The following is a 25,041-nucleotide window of genomic DNA, read 5'->3' as shown; positions in this document are numbered from 1 at the left end:
CTGGAGATAAAAAGATTAATAAAATGCAGTCGGTGACCTTTAATAGCTTGGAGCCTACAGGGTAAAACAGATATGGACATAGAACACTCAACTTCATGCAATCACGTTGTTGTCAGGGTATGTAAAGAGCACTAGAGATCCAAGGATAAATAGACACATGCACACACAAAAAATGCAATAGCAAAAAGTCTGCAAGGATGGATTGGAAATAGATAATGGTAAATGCCCCCTTCGCATTCCAAAAAAGGGTGTAGGAATGTGGATCAGATGAAGAAAGAGGTGGAAAAGAAAAGAACGGAGCCTATGCATGTTTGAGTGTTTTGGTTTTTGTTTTATATTAAAAATGCATTATACACAGTGGTATTATTTCTACTACCATGTAATTCTAAAATCTTCTAACTGCAGTTAAGCCAGGAGAAGGTTAACAGCACCTAGGGGACAAAATTCAAGGAGGCATTTGCTGCTGGAGGCACGGAGGTGTAGGGCTGGCTAAAGGAGCACAGAGAAGAGAGCAAGGAACTGTGGGAGCTTGGGAAAGACCTCAGAACAGGGCCATGTTGGAGCTGGGCCTTGCAAATTGGGATAAAGAGAGAGATGATCCTGGGAGAGAAGACAGATGATTTGGCAGAGAGAGCAGCATGGGGGAAAGCAAGGAAGTATAATGGAGGATGATGAGTAATTATGAATGCCAAGGACAGAGAATGTGGGATGAGAAAGAGAAAGAAAAGCACACATATGAATACTTGTACACACACACTCATACATACACATGCCTTAAAGCTAGTATTTTCATTACAGGGTCAACTTGTATGCTCACCAGCAGTATCTAAAATGAGATTGTGTGGCTGGCTGCCCCCATCGTCATGGTTCCGGTCCAGATGCCCTCATGAAGCTCAACATTATTGCTTTACTCTAGTGTCTACTATCTTGATGGGTCTTGAGATCCATTCCAAGGGTACCACTTAGACCTCTGGTCTGTTCTTCCGCCATCTCTTCCTTGAGTTGCTCTCTTCTGGGGACCATTTGACAAAGCTAAGTCAGATAATAAAATTTTCTATTAAGTATGCCAGACATCGTTCCTAGTGCCTCGCCTATATTATCTCATTTATGTTTCACAACTATCTAACAAGAACACAGTTATTATTACCATTTTATAGACAGGGCAACTTGGGGTCAGAGTGATTAAGTCGCTTAACCAGAACACACAGGAAAGAAATGAGGAGGCTAGGCCTCAAACCCATACCAGCTGAGGAAGAATGGTTTTTTGTTTTTTTTTTTTTTTTTTGGTTTTTGGTTTTTTGAGATGGAGTCTCTATCACTCAGGCTGGAGTGCAGTGGCACAGTCACAGCTGACTGGAGCCTCGACCTCCCGGGCTGAAGCAATCCTCCTAGCTCAGCCTCCCAAGTAACTGAGACTACAGCCAGAGACCACCACTCTTGGCTAATTTTTCTATTTTTTTCTAGAGATGGGGTTTCACCATGTTGCCCAGGCTGGTCTTGAACTCCTGGCCTCAAGTGATCCTCCTACCTCAACCTCCCAAAGTGCTGGCATTCCTGGTGTGAGCCACCATGCCCAGCCTGACGCCTAACGTCATTCTAACTATTGTGCTACCCTCTGGAGTGAATTACAGAAGACACCTGCACAAAAATGCATGGCAGTCAATGCAACAGAGAAGAAGTAAAGACCCAACTTGGGGGTTCTGAACAAATAGTCCCGGTCCATATACCACAAGCAAAAGTGGACACAAACAGCGCTGAGAAGTGAGCGGCTCTAAAGGCGTGCACCCTGCAGCTGTCAGCATCAGGTGAGCTGTGGGGAATTACCTCCGAGGTGGCTAGGGTTGAATCCTGGTATCCTGTCTCTGTAGGGAATCAGAGGATGTTGCCTGCAGCCTGTTTCTGCTCTCGGGCCACTCTCTTTGCACTTCAAATATCGTGGGGAAGGGGTTTTGCATTCATGTTACAGACGGTAATTGTGAGTTCATCTATCAAAAAGCCACTAATGGGTGCATTTAGATCAGAAAGAGAAAAATGAAAGTCTACCAAAGCCCAAGTCTCGGTTGTTTGACTTCTGTGCGCCACAGGGCACAGTTGTCCAAAAACAGACCGAACTGTGGGCAAAGGACAGCTTAGCTGTTTAGAAGTAAAAGCCTTTCCTTGGGTCAACCGTGATTATGCTCTACAGGCGCATTAGGTTACCACTGAGAAACTATACTGTCCTACCCTCATCGCAAAGATGGGGACTCCGTGATCTGACAGAGCCCTCTGCCTGTCGGGGAGACCTGGCCTTGAGAGCAGGGCGCCTGGGCCCTGAAACCGCAGGGATGTGGGCGCATGCCGGGCCATGACAAAGGAAACAGCGCCATCTTGTGGCTCCAGGAGAGACGAGCTACACTTCCCGTCCATTGTCTCAGGAGGGCACGAAGTTAACTTACCCAAGAAGAAATTTGGAATTTGGAAAACAGAAGTCAACTGTGCCTTTATGGACAGCATGGAAGGCAAAACCTGGCCCAGTCCCATTTTGTCTTATCTGTGGCTAAAGGAGAGAAATGGCAGTGTGTTAAGAGTCATCACCACCAAATGTAGGCGCTCCTGGGGACAGCAAAGCATTCCTCATTTGGCATTAGGAGGGACCGGTCCTTGATCCAAGCACAGGTCCTTTCGGGTGCAAAAAGAGGACCAAGATAGAGGTCATGGATTATGTTCTGGATGTTGGTGACAATGGCTGCAAATAAAAAGCACTTAAGATTTGCCAGGCACTTTGCATGCATTAATGAATAATTAATAATTAATGAACTAATAATAATGAATAATTAAACAGTTCCTTAAAATTAACCCTCATAGCAACCCCAGAGGAGTTAAGGTGCCAGCAGTATCTCCATTTTTCAGATGAACAAACTAAGTCTCTCGGAGACAATGCAGGGTACCCTAGGCTAAGTCACCCAAGTAGCTAGGATGACAGCCAATATTAAAACACAAGCCTGTCTAATTTGAGTCTCATGCCCTTAAGTCACTTCTGCAGTTTCTTACATGATGCTCCAGAAACCAGCTACACTGGATACACACAGCATGTATATTGAAATACAAAAATCTCTCACCCTACCCTAGACATACCAAGTCAGAATCTCTGGGTGGGTGTGAGAACTGGCACTTTAGCAAGTTCCCCAGGTGATGAGATACCCAGTCCACAGGTGCCCCGGCTAAACTGCGTCTCCCAAAGTTGGCATGTTGAAGCCCTAATCCCCAATATGATGGTATTTGGAGATGAGGCCTTTGGGAACTACTTCTTTTGGATGAGGTTACGGTGGTGGTGCTCATGTGATGATCCGGATTAGCACCCTCATAAGAAGAAATGACCGGTCAGGTGCGGTGGCTCACTCCTGTAACCCCAGCACTTTGGGAGGCCAAGGCAGGTGGATCACAAGGTCAGGAGATCGAGATCATCCTGGCTAACATGGTGAAACCCCATTTCTACTAAAAATACCAAAAAAAAAAAAAATCAGCCAGGCGTGATGGCGGGCATCTGTAGTCCCAGCTACTCAGGAAGCTGAGGCAGGAGAATGACATGAACCTGGGAGGCGGAGCTTGCAGTGAGCCTAGATCATGCCAATGCACTCCAGTCTCGGCGACAGAGCGAAACTCCACCAAAAAAAAAAAAAAAAAAAAAGGAGAAGAAGAAATGACCAGAACTCTTTCCCTTTCTACCATGCGAAGACATATCAAGAAGACAACTGTCTGCCACCCAAGAAGAGGGCCTTCTCTGAAAACCAGCCATGCTGGACCTTGATCTTGGACTTCTAGAACTGTGAGAAATAAATTTTTGTTGTTTAAGCCACCCAGTCTACGGTATTTTGTCATGGCACCCCGAGTGGATTAACGTACCAGGCTACATATCCCTGGGCCAGGTCATGTGAGCTCGTCAGTAAATATGCCTGTTAAATTAATGAATAACGAAGACATTTCACCACTCCGGCCCTTGGAAGAACTGTGCAAAGGACACATGTACTATTCCAGGATTTAGCCTTTTTTCCAACCTACCTCAAGGTGACACTGCCTTGGAATCTGTCTTCCAAATGTAAGAAGAACGGACGTCCTTCCTACATCACTAAAGATTCATGGGAGAGGGATTCCAAAAGCAGATGTGCCTGGTGTAAATGTGTGGAAATTGGAAGAGTAATAGGAGTTTTGCTCTGTGTGGTGCCTTACAGTTTACAAAGCTCTCTGGCACACGTGATTTCTTTAGATAGCTGGACTTTTCCCTGTGAGATAGAGAGGCCATATAATTATGACCTTGGTTTACCAGATTATAAAGCAAAGGCATATAGAGTCGCAGAGCCCTGCCCGTGGTCACCCACTAATGACATGGAGAACTCAGCCTAGTTGGAAGCACAAGTAAGATAACAGAAAAACACGAGGGGATCAGGAAATAAAATTAGAGGAGTCACCATAGCTTAGAAGAGGGGTTTGTCTATCAGGATACTTGCAGCAAGAAAATTCAACCCAGATGCTCAGATAACAAAAAAGGGGCCTTAAGAACAAGATGACATACAAGGCATGGGCAGGGATCAGGGAACAAATACACAATAGGGTGCCCCTTGGGATCAGCAACAGGGGAAAACTGTTCCCACTCCTAAGACGAAAATAGCAAGAAGAGGAAGAGATGATGTTATGAACTAAGAAGATGGGCAGGGAGTAAAATAAATAAGCCAAAACAAGCACACCAAAAGACAGGCTCTGCTTTCAGAGAACCATTTCTCCAAAGACCAGTCACCGCATATTCACATGAGCGGGGAGCCCTGTTTTCTAAGAAACAAGTCAATGGCCTTTGAATGAGTCTTCCCGAGGAAGCCTGTTTCTCAACCTCAGTCATGCTGGGAGTGGGTACAGGGTGGTCACTCTCCACTAAAATTCAGGGACAGATCTCCTGGACCACTGAGTCCCTCGTCTTCCTTCAGCCCAGCACACCTGTGTGAAGTGGGAAATTCAATATCTGAGAAGTAGAAATAACACAATAGTTCTTTATAGACTCCCCAGACTCTTATTTCAACAGAAAAATAAAAATAAAAAGAATATCCCAATTGCTCATAGATTGTTTACTACTCTGTCAAACTTTTCTTGATATATTCTTTCCAATTATGCAAAATTTTTAAATACAAGGATGCAATATTTTTTAAGTATGTGTAAGGCAGGGTTTCTCAACCTTGGCCAGATGATTCTTTGCTGTGGGAGGCTGTGTGGTTCATTTTGGAGTGTTAGTAGCATGCTTGGCCTCGACCCAGTAGATGTCAATAGCATATCCCTCCCTCTCAGTTATGATACCCCAAAATGTTTCCACACATGGTCACCTGTCCCCTTAAGGGCAGAGTCACTCTCCCTCCCCTAGTGAAGTCCTATTCTAAGTGACCCCAATTTGATGAGCTGAATTCTTCCATTAACAATGAGAGGGCCAGGGTAAGGTGAGGTGAGTGATGATCTTAAGACCCTGTCTTTACTTAAATGTTGATGTTTTTTTGAACACGGATATTTTGCCATTAAATTTTTTAAATATTGCATTAAAATATTATCTTCATTATTGATTGTTTTTAGTGACCTCTTAAATTTTGCATTTGGAGCAAGTGTTTCACTTACCTCCCTTAGTCCCAGTCCTAGGCAAGGTACACCTGGAGCCATGAATACCAGGAAAGAGGAAGTTGTTCTTTTGCTTCCCTCTCATTCATTCATTCATTCACTCATTCATTCATTCAATGTTCCCCGAATTCTCCCTGGTATATAACTAGCTCATTGTTTGCAATACCTGTATAACAACTCAAAGTATGGGTCACCCTGATTTTCATGACATTTCCTACATAATAAAAATGAGGTATAGGATGGGTGCGGTGACTCACGCCTATAATCCCAGCACTTTGGGAGGCTGAGGCGGGCGGATCACCTGAGGTCGTGAGTTCGAGACCAGCCTGGCCAACATGGTGAAACCCCGTCTCTACTAAAAATACAAAAAAATTAGCTGGGCGTGGTGGCAGGCGCCTATAATCCCAGCTATTTGGGAGCCTGAGGGAGGAGAATCGCTTAAACCCAGGAGGTGGAGGTTGCAGTGAGCCGAGATCGTGCCATTGCACTCCAGCCTGGGCAACAAGAGCAAAACTCCGTTTCAAAAAAAAAAAAAAAAATAGGTATAAATAGAACTGTATTAGATGCCTCATAGAAAACATCTTAGAAGGAAAATACTAAGAACCAAGGGACTAGTTACAAGGTAAAGCAACAGTCCAGGGTGGAGGCGACTGTGACTTGGACTAGGTATTGGCTGTGGGACATGGAAAGAAATGAGAAGATGAAAAAGATAGAGTCAACAGATACTGGTGGTGAACTGAATGGAGGGAATGAAGATGAAAAGTTTGTCAAGCGTAACTCCCAGCTTTCTAACACGAGTAACTGGGTGCAGGTCATTACAGCTGATGAAATGGAGAAGACTCGAGAAAGAGGGGGGTGGGAGGAGGAACCCCGCGGAGCAACGGGGTGCGGGGTGGGAGGAACCATGAGTCAGGAGTCACAAGATGAGTTTGGCAGTGAGGGGGAGATGGGGTGCCTGGGTCACATCCACATGGAGTTCTCAAACATGGAGACTGTGCTGGAGATGGAGATTCAGCTGCAGGTGTCAGCAGCATTTAGATTATACCTGAAGCTGTGGAGTGTATGAGCTTTCCTATGGAGGAAGGAGAATGACAAGAAGGTCTGGGACTAAGCCCTAAGGGACTCTCATATATAAAAGGCAGGTAGAGAATCAACAGCAGATGCTGAAATTAGTGGGCAAAAGTGTGATTCAAAACAGGATATTTGCATAACCTCAAAGAATCTTCCCTTGAGGTAATTATTAATTACAAAGGGGAAACAGTAGTTTTAAAGTCGATGCTACCTTAGCCAAATAATCAAAATTAATCTCACAACGAGACATAGTAACGTCATGTGTCTCCTGATTTGATGCACTGAGAAGGACACAGCATCACGTCTGTGATTTTCTTGCCAAAAGTACATAACCTCAGTCTAAACAAAAGCAAACATCAGCAAAACCCAAAATAAAGGACACACTACAAAATAACAACTGGGTACTCTTCAAGTCTGTCAGAGTCATGAAATACAAAGAAAGATGGAAGAATTGTCCCAGGTGGGAGAATATTAAGACGACATGATGACTAAATGCAATGTGGAATCCTGGAACGAATGCTGAACCAGGCAACAGACATGAGTGAACTAACTGGAGAAATCTGAATAAGATCTGCCAATCAGTTACAAGTGTCAATACTAATTTCCTGGTTTTAAAAATCACACTATGGTTATGTAGAATACTAACATTCCAGGAAGATAGATGAAGGGCAGAGAGGAATTCCCTTGTAAAACTTTTGCAACTTTCTTGTAAGTCAAAATAAAGAGTTTTTAAAATATAGGTGGAGGAGGAGGACCCAGCAAGAGACAAAAATAGTGATCAGAGAGGAAGATGGGGATGGCATTGGGGAAGCCAAGTGAAGAGCCACATTGAGAGAAAAAAAAAATGGATATTCAATAAAGTTAAATGTCGCTGAAAGTCAAAAATTTAAATGAGTCTCTTGGATTTTATCTCCTTTTTTGTAAACTTTTTATTGAGGCTTAATATAAAAACAGAAAAGTACACAAATCACAAAGGAACACCTATGTATAAAAACACCCAATTCAAGATACATAACATTAACACCACCAAGAAGCCATCTCTGTACTATCTATCTGTTATTATCCTTCCTTTCTACAAAAGTTCTACAAAAGTCTACGGCTGTTGTGACTTCTACCACCATGGGCTAGTTTTGCCTCTTTTTAAAAAATGGATATAGGGCCGGGCGCAGTGGCTCGTGCCTATAATCCCAGCACTTTGGGAGGCTGAGGCGGGAGGCTCGCCCGAAGTCAGGAGTTCAAGACCAGCCTGGCCAACATGGTGAAACCCCGTCTCTACTAAAAAATACAAAAGCTAGCTGGGCGTGGTGGTATGTGCCTGTAATCCCAGCTACTCCTGGGGGCTAAGGCAAGAGAATCGCTTGAACCCGGGAGGCAGAGGTTGCAGTGTGCAGACTTCGTGCCACTGCCCTACAGCCTAGGCGATAGAGCAAGACTGCGACCAAAAAATTTAAAAATTTGATATAAATGGGCCAGGCACAGTGGCTCACACCCCTAATCCCAGCACTTTGGGAAGCCGAGATGGGTAGATCACCTGACATCAGGAGTTCAAGACCAGGCTGGCCAACATGGTGAAACCCCATCTCTACTTTAAAAAAAAAGGCCGGGCGCAGTGGCTCAAGCCTGTAATCCCAGCACTTTGGGAGGCCAAGACGGGCGGATCACGAGGTCAGGAGATCGAGACCATCCTGGCTAACATGGTGAAACCCCGTCTCTACTAAAATAAATACAAAAAACTAGCCGGGCGAGGTGGTGGGCACCTGTAGTCCCAGCTACTCGGGAGGCTGAGGCAGGAGAATGGCGTAAACCCGGGAGGCGGAGCTTGCAGTGAGCTGAGATCCGGCCACTGCACTCCAGCCTGGGTGACAGAGCAAGACTCCGTTTCAAAAAAAAAAGAAATTAGCCGGGCATGGTGGCACATGCATGTAATCCTAGCTACTCGGGAGGCTGAGGCAGGAGAATCACTTGAACCCAGGAGGCAGAAGTTGCAGTGAGCTGAGAGAGCGCCATTGCACACCAGCCTAGGCAACAAGAGTGAAACTCCGTCTAAAAAAATAAATAAGTAAATAAACAATTGGTATGAATGGAATCTTACTGGTCTGGTTTTATCACTCAATACGATGTGAGGTTTTTCCATGTTGTTTCATATCGTGGTAGTCCATTTTCATTCCTGCATTGTATTCCATTATATGAATATCACATGATTTGTTTGTCCATTCTATTGCTGATGGCATTTGGGCTGTTTCCACTTCAGGGTTATTACCATTAGTGCTACTGTGAATATTTTGTATACACCTTTTGACACATATATGGATGTTTACCTGCTAGGTATCTATCTATAAGTAGAATTTCAATTGAATTTTACACTACGGATATGACAGGGGATAGCTGTTTCAAAATACTGATTGATGAGTTAATGGGAGGTATCAGCAACTATGAATAATGCTCACGTTCCTCCAAAGCAGCTGCAAATGCCCTTTGGTACTTCATTCTCAATACTCATCTGTTTATTCATGAAGGTGAGAAAAGGCCAAAGGCTTCATTCCATGAAAAAAAAAAAAATTACATTGTGGGGCAAAGAAATGATCGAGGAGTCAAAAATACTTGGGTTCAAACCCAGATGAGCCATGTTATTTGCTCTGCCAGCCTAGGCAACTTGTTTTATTTCTCTGAATTTTGGTTTCTTCCGTTTTAAAATTGAAATAGTATCTCCAATTCCAAATAGATTGCATTTGGAATAATGCCTGATTCAGGTAACAAACACGGTAAATGTTCCTAAAAATATTCTCCTGGGAAATCTTGATCCAGCTTCTCCCAACCTCCCACCAGAATGTTTATGGAGAAAACATGAAAATTTTAAATCCTGCAAAATGAAGTCAGCCAAGTGATAATAACTCTGATAAATTTCCCCTATCTACAAGGCTAAAGGAATAGAAAAGGAAAAGCACATTTGATAGGTATCCCATGCTGTAGGAAACAGTGCAAAGTTTCTCTTCTGAATGTGGATAGAAAATTCTTCTCTCACTATGGGCTCCCATCGTTCAGAAAAGCAAAGTCTACACCAAAAAGCAAACAAAAATAACGTCTTTCTGTTGCATCCACACTGCTGTTTAAGACATCCAAGGAGGCTCTCCCGGACCAGACTCTCCTCCCGCTACTGACTGGATATTTTGAGACCCAGAAAACAACATCACAGCACGTAAGTGCTAGGAGGTCTAGAGGTGACTCATGGTTTCCTACAGGTGTAGTCTCCACAAACTAGAAATGAAGATTGTGTCCCTGAAAGCAGGGACTGTTCATGTCAGTTATTTCATTTCCATCTAAAAAGTCAGAACTGGAACTAGATGACAATTTCAAGACAACAACCAGGAATCCAACCCAGGAATTAGGGTTTCCTGAAAAAGCAACAAGAACAACTGGAATAAAAGACATTATCTAAGTCAGAGTTTACTTGGCTGGTGGGGATGGGGAGATAGATACTGATAATGCCAATAAGATCAGTCTGAACTCCAAGTAATATCCGTGAAAAAATCTTCAATCAGACTGATCTTAGCAAATGTTTCAATAACAAAAATTATAAAATGAATTATATAAAAATCCAAGCAGGGCCGGGCGCGGTGGCTCAAGCCTGTAATCCCAGCACTTTGGGAGGCCGAGACGGGCGGATCACGAGGTCAGGAGATCGAGACCATCCTGGCTAACACGGTGAAACCTCGTCTCTACTAAAAATACAAAAACTAGCCGGGCGAGGTGGCGGCGCCTGTAGTCCCAGCTACTCGGGAGGCTGAGGCAGGAGAATGGCGGGAACCCGGGGGGCGGAGCTTGCAGTGAGCTGAGATCCGGCCACTGCACTCCAGCCTGGGCGACAGAGTGAGACTCCGCCTCAAAAAAAAAAAAAAAAAAAAAAAAAAAATCCAAGCAAAGGGAGAAAAGCAACTATGATGAAACCAAAATTAAGGCAGGTATCAGACTTTTCCTCGGCAGTATATGAAATACCAAAAAACAATGAAGAAATATCTATAGCTTTGACAGGGTAATGGTTATAACTCAATTATTTTATTGGGTAAACCATAAGAAGAAATTCTCAGAAGCCATATCATCTCAGAAACAGTATTGTCCATGCATTCTCCTTCAAAACTACCTCAAAACAACCAATTGAAAATACATCTGGCCAACAGAAATGTAATTCAAAACTTGATGAGACTATTAGTATAAAAATCACTTTTAGTTATAAAAGGAACTGCATTGGTCACTGCAATAATCAAGGATGCTCCCTGAGTGCTGACAAGGCATATTACTTTTCTAATTGTGGTAGCTAAAAACAACACGCACTTATTATCTCACAGTTCTACAGGTCAGAAATTGAAAATGAATCTTACCAGGATAAAATCAAGGTATGGGCAGGGCTGCATTCCTTCTAAAGACTCTAAGGGAGAATCATTGCCTTTCCTTTCCAATTCTAGAAGTTAACTGCATTCCTTCTCATGACCTTCCATCCATCGTTAAAGACAGTAACTTTGAATGAAGACTTCACACAGCGAGATCTCTCCGGCTCTCTCTTTCCCTTCCTTCTTCCACTTATAGAGACCCTTATTACGTTGGGCCCACCTGGATAGTCCAGAATACTCTCCTGTCTCTTACACCAAGCCCAGTGGATAGTCCAGGATAATCTCTTATCTCTTACATTGGGCCCACCTGGATGGTTCAGGATACGCTATCTCAAGGTCAGCTGATCAGCAACCTTAATTCCACCTGAAATCTTTATTCCCCTTTGTTATGTAAGCTAACATTTTCATAGGTTCTGGAGATTAAGATGGGAACATCTTTGGGGGACCATTATTCTGTTTGTCCTAATAGTGCAATAATCCTCATTTAATTAACTAGCTCATTTCATCTCCATTTAATTTTCATGAGTTAGAAATATAATTAATCCACTTTATAGAAGAGGAAGCTCAGGTTTAAAGCAGCAGCCTCAGGGTCCTTCCTTTCAACTCAAACATTTTCTTGGTGGGCTGTGCTGGCTCACACTCGTGATCCCAGCACTTTGGGAGGCCACGGCATAAGGCTGGCTTGAGGCCAGGAACTCAAGACCAGCCTGGGCAACATAGTAAGACCTTGACTCTACAATTTTTTTTAAGTTAGCAGGATGTGGTGATGCATGCCTATTGTCCCAGCAACCAGGGAGGCTGAGGCAGGAGGATCACCTGAGTCCAGGAGTTTGAAGCTGAAGTGAGCTGTGACTTCACCACTGCACTCCAGCTGGGTGATGGAGAAGACCCTGTCTCCAAAAGAAAAAGAAAAAACAATTATCAGCATTGTGCAGTGGCTCAAGCCTGTAATCCTAGCACTTTTGGAGGCTGAGAAAGGTGGATCACTTGAGGTCAGGAGTTCGAGACCAGCCTGGCCAAATGGTGAAATCTCATCTTTACTAAATATACAAAAATTAGCCAGGCGTGGTGGACCATGGCTGTAATCCCAGCTGTTTAAGAGGCTGAGGCATGAGAATCACTTGAACCCAGGCAACAGAGGTTGTAGTGAGCCAAGATCGCACCACTGCACTCCAGCCTGGGTGACAGAGTGAGACACTGTCTCAAAAAAAAAAAAAAAAAAAAAAAAAAAAGAATGCATAGAGAGTTTTCCATACACATAGTTCAGACTTGGAGTCCAGTCTTGCTGAAGGAAAGATCATTGTTCTCATTATGCAGAGGAGGAAACTGAATCCTCTAGGAGGTGAGTGACTTGGCCGAGGTTATTCAGGAAGCTAGTAGCAGAGCTAAAGACCTGGACTCTGAAGCCAGTGGTGTTCTAGTTCATTTTGGAGTCTTTCAGGAATTCTGTTCTACTTGAAATCCAAGTTTCTTGTTTCCAGAAGGGGAAAAAAAATCGATGCCTATTTTCTGTGTTTTGTCAGAGCACCCATCCTAAAGCTTAGTTCAACCTACAATCCCCAGGACCTTACAGCCACCAAAAAATGTGCTTTTATCACTCACAACACAGAGAACCAATAAAACAACTAGTGAGAAAGAAGCCACATCTTTTAATTCCATCATCTTTAGAACCAAAAGGTTTTCATGTCATAGGAAAAGGAGGACTTGAGCTATGGTCTTCAGAAAAACAAACTGCATTTTCATTCTGATAAAGAAAAGAGCCTGTCTTTTCAGAAGTTGACCACATGATTCCAGAAAAAGCACAGAACCCTACACAGCCAATGGGAGCAGTTAGTGGAGCCATGTATCACATTCACCTTACTTAGCAAAGATCACTAGGTGGCCTTTGAAAGGTAACACAAAAATGCTGTAGAATCTTTCTAGAAGTGAGTTTATCAGATTGCCAGTTGAGAAGTACAAAATATGGCTAGCTGTTTCTTTCATTTTTGGGAAAAACAAATGACAGCTGGATTTTAAATACCTGTTATATTTTTACTCTCCCAAAACAACTCAAAAAGTAATTTTCTTGTGCAGAGAGATACTTGCAATGAGGCTAACATGAAAGAATGGCCACGTCCCAATTATCCATCCATTCCTTCATTCTGGAGGCTCAGAGGGTGGCGAAGGAATGGGGTGACTAAGTATACAGTCCATATATTATACCCTCTCACACAGGCTGGAAAATTCTGATCCATGCATTCCTTGGTTTATTCCATGAGGCCTTTATTTTGAAAAATATTGTCTTAAATTTACTTTTGTGGAAAACCCCTAGCATATCTTAAAACTGAGTAAATTGTAGATCCCTAGCATTTTGACTGCCTAGTTCCAAATATACTTGATACATTTTTTTTCAAACGTTGCTCACCCCACCTATGCTGTTAATTCCCATTCTACTAGTTTATTTTTAGACATCGTCTAAATGTTAATCCCCTTCAATGTTAATCAAAATGCAATATGGAATACATCAGTCAGCTATTGCCAAAACATGTCTACATAACAAACCAACCGAGCACTCAGTGGCTTAAAACAGCAATCGTACATTCTTTTTTTTTTTTTTTTTTTTTGAGACAGAGTCTCACTCTGTTGCCCAGGCTGGAATGCAGTGACACAATCTCAGCTCACGGCAACCTCCGCCTTCCAGGTTCGAGCTATTCTCCTGCCTCAGCCTCCCAAGTAGCTGGGATTACAGGTGCATGCCACCATGCCCAGCTAATTTTTGTATTTTTAGTAGACACAAGGTTTTAACCATGTTGGCCAGGCTGGTCTCGAACTTCTAACTTCAGGTGATCCACCCACTTTGGCCTCCCAAAGTGCTGGGATTACGGGCATAAGTCACCACAGCAGGCCTATTCTTATTTTCATAGATACACAGATCAGCGTCAACTCCTCTGAGCTGGGCTACACTCCAGGATGTGGGAGCTGGGCTGCAGAGGTAGTCCAAGTCTAATCCACAGGTTTTTTATTCCAGGGAGTGGCTGTGTTCCACAGCCTCGTTCTCAGGCTCAGGGATGAAGGCCTAGCAACTGCCCTTGGAATGTTCTTTTCCTGCTGGGTCACTGGGTCACGAAAGGGCATGCCCAAGTGTGCAAGCATTTTCCAAAGCTCTGCTCACAGCACTTATGCCAGCAACCCTTCAGCCAAAGCAAATCACATTGCCAAACCCAAATTCAGGCGCCAGAAAGTAAATTTCACCCATCATGAGGCCTTGGTAAGGATGTGAATATAAACACTAGTGCAGAGTACTGAACAATCAAGGCCAATCATGTAAGCTAAGACATTAAGGTAGAATAGTAGATGGCACTGTGCATAAAATTAAAAAAAAAAAACTGACTCTTGAGCAATACTAGAATACAATTAACACAATAACTCAAAAGCATGCTTTCTATTTGGGGGCAGGAAACGGGGTATATGGACCAACCCAAACAGTGGCATTTGAATATATGGTTTCTCCTACTTGAGTAGGTCAGGTTGAATCTTGGAGTTAATTTTAAGGTCTTCGTCATGAGAAAAGTTCAAAGGGAAAGAGCAATCTTAGGTAAATAAATTTCCAAATTCCACTTAGATAGAAAAAGGTCTAAACTAGAAGGTTCTCTGGAGTTCCTTCCAACTCTGTCTCCACATGGTTCCCAGCGTGTATCAGACGTAGAGGAAGACATCAGGCTGCCCCTAGATGGTAACAGTCACAACATGCTGATGGTTGCACTTTCCCATAGCTGGTGCCCTCAGCAGCCAGCATGACCTTGTGCAAAGAGCCAGGGCTTTGGAGACAGGCAAGAGGAGGTCATAGTTCAGCTGGACCACCAGGTGAGTCCTTTGCTTCTCTGAGTCTCAATTGTACCATCTCTGAAATGAGTCAGACAGAGCAGCCAATGTTTATGACCCATCTGGTTCTGCAAGCTTATGATGTTATGCCAACCTGGATGCATGGAGGAGTCAGCAATGAGAGGTGGTCTAGGTAAGAAGTGCAGTTACCGAGAGGCAGAGAAAACTCTATTGATGGGCACAAGCAAAAATTGAGTTAACAGTGACATATGGCTGAGTTGCAGGTCACTACAGGCCTCCAAGCGATTCCCTTATCAACCATCCAGAGTCCTAAGTTTTTTTCCAGATTACATCGTTGGGGTTAAGACATGGCCTCTGGAGTGAGACCTAGGAGAGCTTCCAACTCCAAACCCCACTCTTTGTCGAGTCTCACAGTACCCCAAAGGCCTGGTTTTCTACAGTTCTCTCTCCCCACAAATGAGACCACAAGGGCTGTTTCTCTTGCAGCCCAGGAGACAGGAAAAAAATAATAATACAAGCAATAAAGGAATTTTTATACAGAAACGTATTTTGGGGCTACGATGTAAAGTCCCTTTAGCAGGAGCCACAATTTTCTTAAATAATCGTTCCCATAATTGGCTACTTGTGGGAACAACTAATTGCGCATGTAATCATTTGCCTGTACAACTCAGCATCAACCGGTAATTAAAGGCAGAGCCGTCCTTGCTAAATTTGGCTCCAGAAATAATAGTAATATTTGCAAGAGTTCAATGTCTTCCTGCCAAGGAACTCTAAGCCCCATTCAAACGGGTATTATTATTTTTCAAAACATCTTGGAAAAGGGAGACCTGCAACCTTGCCCCAAAGCAAACACAGAGAAGAACTCTGCTGAATAATTCCCCTGCTTGTGTTTATTCTACCAGCTATCTTGAGCATATATCGAGCATCTTCCATGTGCTGGGTCTAATCCTTCCGTAAGCTAGTGTCTCCTTCATCTTCCGAGCCCTTCTTTGCATACCCTTTCAAAGGAGGTAGGGGGATAGAAAAAAATCACCCCCAAGTCTGCAAAAGACCCACCTTGGTTAATTTCTCCCAGGCCATAGATATATCCCAACTAAGCAGTGACTCCTACCTTCCCCAACCGCTGCCTGCCACACAGCCACCGTGTTGAAGTAGTATTTGTCATTTTGCATCTGGAGGGTTGCCGCAGCCTCTCAGCGGACTCCCCTGGTTCCATACTTGTGCCTTTCTGGTCCAATCCTTTACCCGAAGAAAGCATGCATTGGTCTTAAGTGAAAAAGCAGATCACGTATCCTCTGTTTGGTGGAGGGTTGAATTATGCCCCCCAAAAATATATGTCCATATCCTAACCCTCCACTGCCTATGAATGGGATCTTATTTGAAAATAAGGGTCTCTGCAGATATAATTAAGGATCTCAACATAAAACTATTCTGGATTTAGGATGGGCCCTCAATCCAATGATTGGTGTTCTTCGAAGAAAAAGAAGAGGGAGACCGTACACAGACAGAGGAGAAGCCATTGTGAAGACAGAGGCAGAGACAGGAGGGATCCCTGCAAACTCTACCAGCTCCCCCATCTCCACGCTCCTCTTTCCCATCACCTTCCAACCTCCAAATCTCCCTCCCCTTCCCCAAACAAGCTTGCTGTGGCTCCCAGCTAAGGCTATGGGATTTTATCTTAGAGAGATGTGAAGTTCTTGAAGGGTTGTAAATTGAGGAAAGGAGACGTAGTTGGATTTATGCAGTGAAACTAATATAATGGACTTTAGGGTACTAGACGGCTGAACCTCTGGCCTCTGCACCCAGCCTGTCCCTCTCACTCTGCTCGCTAAGCTACTGGAACCTTTCATCTACCCCTTTAATGAGCTGCATGCCCTTCTACCACAGGGCCTTTGCATGTTCCAGTTTTCCCCACTCCACCACCATCCAAATCAGTCTTCCTTTGCTTTTTGCCCAGATAGATGGGGCAAACAAGAATACCAGGAACCTGATTAGGAGGCTATTACAGCTTCAGAACTTCATATTTTAAGTACTTAGCTCATAGTCTTACAATAAACACTGTCTACGTAGTGCTATATTGAATTTAGATTTTACCAAACTCCTCAATGTTTTAGAGCAGGGACTGACAAATATTTTTAGGAAAAGGGTCAGAGAGTATTTATTTGAGCCTCTGTGAATCACATAGTCTCTCTAGGTACTTATTTGACTATGCCTGTGAAATATGAAATGATGATGGACAACACAGAACCAAATGGGTGTGACTGTGTTCCAGTAAAACTTCATTTACAGAAACAGGCAATGGGCCAGATTTGGCAAGCAGATCCAAGTTTACGAACTCCTGTTTTAGACGAAAATACTTGAAACATTTACTGGTGGTCAACTTCGATTTTGCTTTTTCTCTAATTCAGTCTAGCTACCCAATCATTGGCAAGCAGTTTCAGGAGGGTATGAATATACATTGGCAGCTCTAATCTGAGTTGAGATCTCTAACAAGAAAGTTTCAAAAGCAAACACTTGCAAGAAGAAGGTTTTCTCTCCCATTAAAAGTTAATATTTTACATGATTTCCCCTAAAACAAATAGATCATCTTTGGAGCCAGCTAATCCTTAATAAATGAGAATCTTTACACCAAACTCAACTGAGCATCTCTATTCCCACAGCTATGTCCCCTCACCCTGGCCCTCTTTAAAGATCCATTGATTACTGCCAAGTCTCCATTGGTGGGATTAATTAATTTATGAACTTGTCATTATATTTCATTGATTAAAATGTCCCTTCTTAAAGATTTAATTATACCCAAAGATAAAAGATCTGCTAATTATTGTCCTTTATCTAATTGAAGTTTTGTATTACAAATAAAGTTCAAAGGTTTAAGACAGTTGCCCTTTGAAACAGCTGGGCAAAGATGAGAATTTAATTAGAGATGAGACACCATTCTGTCCGATCTATTCCAATGAGAGAAAGAGAGCAAGCTGGACAAGATGGCTGGTCAGAAAAGGAAAACCTAGGAAATCTGTTAACCTTGTTGATCACTTAGTAGTTTTTAGCAAATGGCTCCAGTTACACGCATTGTCAAAACAGTTTGGGTTGCTGGCACAGTTACACATTGTGTGGAGAGCAGGAATTCTGCCAAGCAAAGACATACTAAGTATTTAAATTTTCTTAAAAGTCCTGATGTGTGAAAAAGTCTCCAAAGAAGACTTTTTTTTTTTTTTTTTTTTTGTAATTTCATTTCTAAGATATTCTGTAGAGGAAATCAAAGTCATTCAGTAAACAAACCATTGAGAAACAGAGAAGCCTTTTGAAAAATACAAACACCCTGAAGTCAGAAGGGTCTGGGTTCAAGTCTGCATGGAGGATTGGTGGACGACCCTCCTTCCCCTGGAATTGTGTCCCCCTGGCAAAGAATCTTCCGTGGATGAGGGTCTCAGCCTCTTGTTCTGCCCATAAAGGAGTGAGCTTGGAAGGTGGGGGCTCATTGGTCCATGCTTGGTGATTAAGGTAAAGTCTCTCTATTTAGGTAAAGCCAATCTACTTAATGGAAATACGCTCATAATGGAATAAGATGATCTATGTATTTAAGGGGTCATGACATAAAATATTAACTTTTATCAGAAAGATGAATAATAATTCCTATCCTTTTGTCTGCACAGCTGACCCCTCTCTTTCCTACTCCCCATATCCCACCCCTTACGCAGATCAATGTGGGGCAGTCAACTGCTCTTCAATCTCTAACTTTCTTTTGTACCTTGGTTATCCTTTCATAAAATCTTAACTCATGAGAAGGAAAGAAGCAGCCCCGCTTCTTCATCAACAAGCCCCGCTGGCCATAAATCCATGACCATATTTTCCAGCCAGCTTTAAAATACTAAAGGCAACATCTTAGTCTTTATCTGTTTGACTCCTATATCTCTCTGTCAATTAATTTTGAATTTGTGATCATAGGAAAATATCCTTATTTATTGGCCTGCTAAAATCCCAAATCTTAACAACTGTGTGACTTTGGACATTTTGCCTCATCTCTTTCCAAGTTTCCCCAGCAGTTCAAGTGGTAATGGTAAAATAACTTCCTTCATGGGGTTGTTGGAAGATTTAAAGTGCATTTCAGGTACTTTGTATGGTAGCTGGCACCTAGTAAGAGCTCGATACACAGTAAATACAATAGTGCCTTCCATGAGCTAGAGAGGCAAAAAAAAAAAAAAAAAAAAAACAAGGTACAGTCTCTCCCCTCAAGAAGTTCAGTGTGTAATTTCCACTTTCAGAATGTTCTTATACTGATAACTCCATCAAAATCTGTCCTTAAGTGGGAAGCAGGAAGCAAGTGATAATGAACATCAAAACACCTTATGTTTCACATTTGCTTCTTTTTAAACAGAATTCATCTGCACAGAAATGTTCCTCCACCTATGTCTCCTAAGGCCGAAATGGAATCGAGGCTCTAGGAAGGGAAGAACCCTGTATACACAATGGGGAACCCGCTGGGCATCACGTCACTAAAGTAGGTCTTTGGGGAACTACAGAGGGGATGAAGAAGATGAAGAGAAGATCTTAAGACCATTCAAAATGGGTAAAAATGGAGGGAAGAGAGCTGGGTTGGGGGAAGGACATGAACTGCTATCCTCTGAAAAACAAGGGAATTAGGGTTAATAACAGTAGACTGAGATAGAGGCCATGACTCAGGCAGCACCTTTATGTGCCATGGGGCTGTCACATAGCAGGGGTCAAATATATGCTGTGTTGTGATAACATACAGCCATTATTGTGATCGTGGCTGAGTTTTACTGAGCTCTGTCACATGCTCCACATGCTTTAACTTGTTTAATATTCCCAGCAACAGTCTGAGGCACATTCTTTTATCATACCTATTTTACAGACGTGGAAAACTGAGAGACTGAAAGGTTAGGACTTTTGTCCGGGACTGCAGACTCAGTCTATCAGACTCCAGATCTCATGTTCTAAAGCAGATTCTGGATCATTGCATAGAAAAATATTTTACGATGGTGTATTAGTCTGTTCTCACGCTGCTAATAAAGACATACCCAAGACTGGGTAATTTACAAAGGGAAGAAGTTTAATTGAGTCAGTTCAGCATGGCTGGGGAGGCCTCACAACCATGGCGGAAAGCGAAGGAAGGGCAAAGTCACGTCTTACATGGCAGCAGGCAAGACAGCATGTGCAGAGGAACTACCCTTAATAAAACCATCAGATCTTGTGAGACTCACTCACTATCACAAGAACAGCAGCATGGGGTTGACCACTCCCACGATTCAATTACCTCCCACCTGGTCCCTCCCATGACACATGGGGATTATGGGAGCTGCAATTCAAGAGGAAATTTTGGTGGGGACACAGTCAAACCATATCAGATGGGTATTTCACAAGCTCCTCAGTGGCTTTCAGACACAGAAGATTCCTAGCCACTGTCACATACAGGCTGGACCACCCAAAGGTGAGGTCGTTATAAATGACACAAAATGAAACTAGATCAAAATTTTGCAAAACTTCAACCACGTTTCCTTCCCACTCCAAGAGTCTATGTCTCTGGAAGCCTTCCTCATTTCCTCCCCAGTAGACCTCTGAGGCTCACCATTAGAGGTACAGCTCAGGGAATATAATCCCTAAATGTCCTGCTGTCCTGAGCAAAAGAAAATATTAGAGCATCATGTCAATTGTTTGACAATGAAGATTGAATACACTAATACAGTGAATACTATTCAGCTATCAAAAATAATGTGCAGATACATAAAAAGGTGTCTTCAACATCAAGAAGGAAAAGTTTGATACAAAATGAAATGTAGTATATGTTTATATTATATATACATATATATATATATTTACACACATGCCCAATGAGAGGAGATAAAAGAGGGAAGGAAGAAAGAAGGAGGGAAAGAATCTATATCAAGTTACAATAATGATTTATCTATATATACTACAAATTTGAGGGGGATTTTGTTTATATTTTATTTATTTTTATCATGAAAGTTTCTGGTTTTCTATCATTACCATGTATTTATGTACGAAGAAGAAAAAAATATATAGTTCAAACTAGGCAATTTCTTATTCAAGAACACAAAACAAGTTAGATTTGGAGTCCATTTTCCATCGTTTGATCACTTAGCAGCCACATTTTACACCTGCTTCAGGATTGACTTACTCTTCCCACCTTACGACCAAGCTGTGGACACATTTGCTTCCATGGTAATCAGTGTCCAGGACCCCATCGGGCTGCCAACCTGAGAATCGCCAGCTCCTGTCCCTTTCCTTGGGCTGCCAGAGTCAGCCCCATGCTGGCCTCTTAGAGGTTTACCTGTCGCCTCCCTAAGGCTTTCTGTCCCCAGCATCTCAGTTGGGAACCCCCATCCACCAGGGCAGGTGCTCCAATCCCCACTCTCCAAAAATGGACTGGTCTGGGCTCAGATACCGTCTCTGCAGGTCCAGTCTTCCTGATGTCAGATCCTTTCCCTAAACTCCTTCAGTCTCCATGTCTGAGTCTCCTGAGAAGCCTGCAAAACCTGACAATCTTTCTGTCGCATCCAACCCAAATCTTTTGCTGTTATGATCCCTGCTGCTAGCCTAAAGCCCTTGCCTTCTCTATGTTTTTGTTATTGACTTGTTTTTGGTTTTCATTTCCTTGTCAATTTTGGTTTTGTACTAACTCTGAGCACACTTCTACCCCACCTAGAAGAGGTGGGGAGCCTTCCTTCATTTACCTACAATGGGATGTCTGAAAGGAAAAAATATAATTAAATGATGGATCGAGAGAAGCCAATGGCTCCGTGCAACATTGAGGATTAAGGACAACATTGTGGGAAGAGAAAGAGACAAAGCGCCCTCCCAAGGCAGCACAGAGCTGGCCATGCAGGCTGACTCCGTGAGTTAGCACCAGTTACCTGGGTTGGTGCTCAAGAGTGGGAATGTGGTTCATGCTGTTTTGGCATTGTATGTTCCTTCCCTCCCTGTGCTGCTCTCCTGGGACACCAGGCCTGGGGGTGTCTCTCAAAAGGTTCTGATCAGAGAGGATCCCAGAACCCAATTACGAAAGACTGTGGATGCACAGGAGGAGGCCAGCCTGTGGCTTTGTTCACAAAGCACTCCTTCCTTCACACCACATGGTGAGACCTCAGATGCATCCCCACACTTCCCAGGCAGAAGTCCTTTTGAGCAGAACAGGACCTTTCCCTCACCCCTTGTCAATAGCTAAAGACAACCTGGGACAGCAGTGGCTGGAGAGCTCTTTGTCCTGCCCTATAGGATGTGCTTCTAGAACCTTCTTGACCTCAAACAGAGATCAGTGCCCATATGATCTCTATCAGCAGCCTACAAATTCCAAAAGCATAACAGACATGCCCTGGGCAATGTCACATCTCAAAACTGTCAAGTGTTGAATCTATTTTCTTAACCCACTAAAAAAACAACTTGATATTTGTTATGAGCTTGAGAAACAACCTTATTAATGACATCAAGCTATTGAGCAGTATTAACTGACTGTCAATTTACATTATGTAACAGAACGTGAAGCTCAATTTCCTTGTGTCACATTTATAATGATTAAATTATCAACAGATGTAAAGTCATTCTGAGCCATAACAAGGTCCTATAAGGTGCTAATTAACTTCGCGCCTTTCTAAAAAAAGAAATTCTGCCACGTTTTGATAGGAAATGTTGCCACTTGGGTATACTTATTGGTCCTCAGTAGCACACTTAGGACATATTTTGAAGAGCTTCCTTTTTACCTTGTTGCTAGCTCCTGGAGGAATAAAAATATCATAAACATACCAGTTCTCCCATTTGAGTATAAAATCCATACTGCAGCAACCCTATTGATTCTAAAATAGAAGACATCACCTTCTGTCAATAATACAGTGATTACTAACATTGGCGAGAGGGTCAAAAGTTGCAGCTCAGGCTGGGTGCGGTGGCTCACACCTGTAGTCCCAGCACTCTGTGAGGCCAAGGCGAGAGGATTGCTTGAGCCCAGGAGTTCAAGGCCAGCCTGGGCAACATAGTGAGAACCCCATCTCTATAAAAAAATAAATAAAATTAGCCAGGTGTGATAGTGCTTGCCTGTGGTCCCAGCAACTCAGGAGGCTGAGACAGGAGGATTGTTTGAGTCAGGAATGTCAAGGCTTCAGTGAGCTGTGATCATGCCACTGCACCCCAGCCTGGGCAACAGAGCAAGACCCCATTTAAAAGAATAATTGCAGCTCAAGGGAACCCAGCAAGTATGTCTATAAGTCTCTAGAAATGTTCAGCTCCCTGTAACCTTTGCTGGGGGCAGAGGGGTGCAAACCACCTCCCTCATCCACAGGCTCGGAAATACTACATGGTCCCTCCATAGACTTTACTTCTTTTCTTTTCATGATTTAGAATTTTCCAGATTCTTCTAATCTGCAGATGGGGTGAAGATCAAGACCATACATTGTTCAAGGCTTTTGGGTCATTATTTTATCAATCCACGGAGTCTCAGTAATGAACCTCAACTCCTACATACTTTTTTGTCTTTTTCTTCCATTCAAAATGGTTCACATATTACAAAATTCTTTTTAACCTTTAGTTGTGATAGTTACATTGTAGGTATATATTTATAGGATGCCTTTATCATTTAGAAATATACATATTAAAATAGTCATAGATGAAATGATGAGATGTTTCAGCTTTGTCCCAAAATAATTTAATGGTGAGGAAGAAGTAGAAGATCTACATGAAATAAGATTGCTTATAAATCGGCCATTGTTGAGGCTGGGTGCTGGGTACGTAAGACTTCATTATATTATCTCTATTTTGTATGTTTGAATTTTTCCATAATGAAAAGCTATAATAAATTTCTCAAAACAAAAAAAAAATGGATCAGATTAGGAACTGGTTTGTGACACTTTGGATAAAGACTAAGAAAATACATTTCAATTGTTTTTCTTTTCTTTTTCGTAGTTAAGGCTGTTCCAAAGTGCATCTTAAAAAAGAATATATGACCCAGCTTCAGACAGTGCTAACTCACTTCAACAAAATAATACAAGATTTTATCTCAGGCCGCAACTGACCTGAGAGATTCTAAAATATCTACATGATATCTACAGCTTGTGGACATCATGTGTACAGAAAAACTGGTAATAAGAAAGCCATGAGAGGTCTGTGTACTGAATTGAACAGAGAGGACACCCTGGTGTGGAAAAATGTAGTTTCATCTGCAGAAGGAAGCACAATTTCAAACAATGTGGGGAATAGGTGGACTCAGGGTAATAACTTGGCACTGGGTCATTGTATCAGTTCGTTTTCACACTGCTATAAAGAATTACCTAAGACTGGGTAATTTATAAAGAAAATGGGTTTAATTGACTTACAGTTCCACGTGGCTGAGAGGACCTCAGGAAACTTACAATCATGGCAGAAGGCAAAGGAAGAACAAGGCACATCTTACACGGAGGCAGGAGAGAAAGAGAGAGAGAGAGAGAGAGAGAGAGAGAGAGAGAGAATGGGGAACTGCCACACACTTTTAAACCATCAGATCTCGTGATAACTCACTCACTCTCATGAGAAAAGCATGGGGTAAACCACCCCCATGTGTCCAATTACCTCTCACCAGGTCCCTCCCCAAACGTGGGGATTACAATTCAACTGAGATTTGGGTGGGGACATAGAGCCAAACCATATCAATCATCTTGTATTTCAGCTTGCAAAGATGAGAGCATAGGAAGACCACAACTTTATGATGAGGTGGGTGGGTGCTGTGAAAAATGATTATTCAAAATGGAGCCATTTTGGTCACACCCAACTAAAATAGAGTCTGGGAGCCATAGGGAAAGACACTCAGGTCACAAACACCTACTCCAGGAATTATCTCGCCAGCCCAATCCAAAACCACAACAGCCAGCTACAACTTTATGATTGTAAGTTACCTAGTAACTGCTACCACTCACCAGTCAGAACCCGCCAGCTCCTGTAAGCCACCAATGAATTTCCTTTCAAAATAATTTACATAACCTTCTTCCTTTCCTCCAGTACAACCCTGGGCTTTCCCTTTGTTCTTCAGACACATCTAGGGGCTGTCCTGGTTTATGTATCTCAAATTGCAATTCTACTTCTCATATATTATTCCAAAATAAATCCTTTGCTTGGAGATCCATCTCTATTTTTT

At 42.7% G+C, this 25,041-nt stretch overlaps 1 long non-coding RNA gene across 1 annotated transcript in view; it reads right to left on the bottom strand.

Annotated features, from left to right (window-relative positions):
* Positions 1 to 25,041, bottom strand: part of LOC115895290 — a 337,692-nt gene that overhangs the window by 259,248 nt on the left and 53,403 nt on the right. The window lies entirely within an intron of this gene.

The sequence above is a fragment of the Rhinopithecus roxellana genome, chromosome 20 (genome assembly GCF_007565055.1).
Source record: "Rhinopithecus roxellana isolate Shanxi Qingling chromosome 20, ASM756505v1, whole genome shotgun sequence".
NCBI lineage: Eukaryota > Metazoa > Chordata > Mammalia > Primates > Cercopithecidae > Rhinopithecus > Rhinopithecus roxellana.
Note: the sequence above shows the minus strand (reverse complement) of the source record. Positions and strands in the feature narration are given on the sequence as shown.